This window comes from Pteropus vampyrus, unplaced genomic scaffold (assembly GCF_000151845.1).
Source record: "Pteropus vampyrus isolate Shadow unplaced genomic scaffold, Pvam_2.0 Scaffold67, whole genome shotgun sequence".
Classification (NCBI taxonomy): Eukaryota; Metazoa; Chordata; class Mammalia; order Chiroptera; family Pteropodidae; genus Pteropus; species Pteropus vampyrus.
This window is the reverse complement of record NW_011888848.1, coordinates 5,048,320-5,051,625: the sequence shown is the minus strand read 5'-3', so window position 1 is coordinate 5,051,625 and position 3,306 is coordinate 5,048,320. Positions and strand designations below refer to the sequence as shown.

The 3,306-nt window shown below is 33.7% G+C and overlaps 1 pseudogene; it reads right to left on the bottom strand.

Moving 5' to 3' along the window:
• Nucleotides 1–591: 591 nt before the first annotated feature.
• Nucleotides 592–710, bottom strand: LOC111740773 (annotated as a pseudogene).
• Nucleotides 711–3,306: the final 2,596 nt, after the last annotated feature.

Below are 3,306 nucleotides of genomic sequence, written 5' to 3'. Positions count from 1 at the left end.
CGAAATTTAGGATTATGGATTGTAATGGCAGATGTTCCTACTCCCAAGATGTTCAATGCTTTTGTAGTAGAATGTATGAGTTTGCTAAGGATGCTATAACAAAATACTACAGACTAGGTGAGTTAAACAATAGAAATTTATTTTCTCAAGAGTTCTGGAAGCTAGGATTCCGCAATCAAGATATCAGCAGGGATATTTGTTCTAGCTTGGCTTCTAGGTGGCCATCTTCTTCCTGTGTCTTTCTGTAGTCTTTTCTCTGTGTCTGTCTGTATTCCAATCTCCTCTTATAAAGACACCAGTCATATTGGATTAAGGCCCACTCTAATGGCCTCATCTAAGCTTAATTATCACTTTAAATATCTTATCTCCAAATTGTTACATTCTGTGGTATTGGGGGCTATGATTCTACCTGTAACATAGCATAACAGAGATTCAAATCTCGGATCAAATGTCACCTTATCAGAAAGTCACCTTCACTGGATTTTCTTCTTTCTTTTTTTCCTCAGGAGAGGCAACCCTTGGTTGACCTCACAGATTGCAAGGACCTTGTCAGTTTACAATCCATTATTTATTTTTATTTTTATTTTTTTACGCCTACAGCACCTGATCTTTTTAGGTGGTTTCCCATTCAAGTACTAACCAGGCCTTACCCTGCTAAGCTTCTGAGATCAAATGGGATTGGGCTTGTTCAGGGTAGCATGGCCGTAGACTTGATTTTCTATTAGAGCATCCTGTTTTAATTTCCTCAAAGAACTGTAATTGTCTTGTGTATTTATCGGACTGCTTGTTCATTTTGTCTCTTACAAGAGTATAGAGACTCTGTGGGACTGGTCAACAGCTGTACATCCAGCACCTAGATTAGTGATGGCATATAGCAAGCATTCAGTAAATAATTATCAAAATAGGTACAATCACTATAAAAAATAGTTTGGAGGTTCCTCAAAAAATTTAAAATAGAGCTACTTTATGACCCAGCAATTCCACTTCTGGGTGTTTAACCAAAGAAATCCAAAACACTAATTCTAAAAGATATAGGCACCCCTATGTTCACTGCAGCTTATTTACAATAACCAAGATATAGAAGCAGCCTAAGTGCCCATTGATAGACAATTGGATAAAGAAGTGGTACATACAATGGAATATTACTTGGCTATAAAAAAGAATGAAATCTTACCATTTGTAATGACATGGATGGACCTAGATGGTGTTAGTCTAAGTGAAATAAGTAAGGTAGAGAAAGACAAATACCATATGATTTCACTTATATGTGGAATCTAAGAAACTAAATAAATAAACAAAATAAAAACAAACTTATAGTTGCAGAGAACAAACTGTTAGTTGCCAGATGGGATGGGGATTGAGAGGCTGAGTGAAAAAAGTGAAAGGATTAAGAAGCACAAATTGGTAGTTACAAAATAATCATGGGGGTGTGAAGCAGAGCATAGGAATACAGTCAATACTATCATAATAACTAAGTATTGTGCTAGGTGGGTACTAGACTAATAGGAGGGATAAGTATTAAATTATGTAAATATCTAACCACTATACTGTATACCTGAAACTAATATAAAATAATATTAAATGTCAACTCTAAAAAATAAAAATTTAGAAAATAATTATCAAAATAAATTTTATTACTTATAAGACAAGGATTCAAAGTACCTGTATTTTAGCGATAATATGTGGACAAATAAAATTATTTTTGTTGCAAGCTTCAAGAATTTTTTTGTATATAATATAAATTTAAAATAAATATCTTTAATGTTTATATGAGTTTATAAAAGTCTTTCAAATGTTCCAGCAAATTCTGAAATATAGATGGAAAGAGAACTATATTTTAAAAGTAATGGAACATGTAATAATTCTGATAATTTTAGTATATGTGAATTACTAAACGACTGAAATAAGAAGTTAAAACCTGACGTAAGAGCAGGCCCAGGACTTAATTGAAATTTGTAATAAGACTAATTTTTCTTAGTAATCACATAAAGAAAATGTAATCATTACTCTTAATCTCTATTTAAAACTTTTTCTTCATAAGCATAGCATGAATTTTACTCATAATTTTTTAAATCATACGAAAGAAGAAAAATTTTCTGAAAATTAACATCTGTGAAAGAATTGTTAAAGAGTGAGCCCAAGGCATGGCCTCCCAGCACTACTGTGCCTTTAATCAGTCTCCTTGTGTTCAATATTATGGATTTGAAAGGTCGGGAAGTAAAAATTCAAAAGGTTGGCCCATAGTAAACACCAGTGGTAGCATTAGAAATGGTTTCCACATTAGAGCTATAATTATTCCATTATGCTGTCATCTAAGTATTATGTGCTCATGAACATAGAATGCTGTTAACTGGGCAGAGCTCTGAATCAACAAACTAGGAAATACTATCATAAATCTCACCAAATGTTTTGGCCATAATAGAGTTTCCAGAATTCAAATTCCATGTTGTTTAGGGGCTGGATGTAGAGTGAGTAACTTCACTTCATTTTTTTTCTCTTTCTCTGCCTTATAAGATATCTCTTCCTCTGGCTTCATCTAGCTCTTAAATATTTTTAAAACACCTGTCTTTGGCAGCAATCTTTTGGTTGTGAATAGAGAAAACCCAATTCAAAATGGCTGAAGCAAAAAGGAATATAATCAGGTGACAACTGGAAGAGACAAGAATGACTAAAACGAGCAGCTCATATGACGTAGGGAGACCTGCTTCTATCTCTCTCAACTCTGCTTCTTCCTTTGTGGTCAACATTCCAAGCCTCTGAGTGGCAACTCCCAGAAGTTCCAAATTTCTGCCAACATAGTGCTTGTACTTTTAGTGAAAAGAAAGGGTTTCCTTCTCTAGATTTTGACACAAAATATGTGAAATTAGCTCTCATTGGCTCTGTTTTGTTACATGCCTTTTCTTATACCAATCATTCTGTAATACATGACCCAGCTACAAAAGAAGAATATGGACTGAGAGTGGGGTAAAGTAGATGTCAAATTTAAAACCATAGCGCTTCACCATAAATAGTGAAAATAGATGTCAGGCAGTCAAAACCCACAAAACCACTAAAAGGTTCTTTACTATTGAGTGTATGGTGGACCTGATATGAAACTTTTAAATGATCTGCACTCTAACACAAATGTTTGGGGAACGATATGGCCTATTAATTTCTATATTTGGTCTCTGTATTGTCCATTGCCTTATATTAGAGTTGTTTGCGAACTTAACTATTCTATACTACGAATATCTATTTTTTATTAGAGTAGATAACATCGAAATTTAATTGGTTTATACACTGAAAACCTGACGCTGGTAAAAAAAA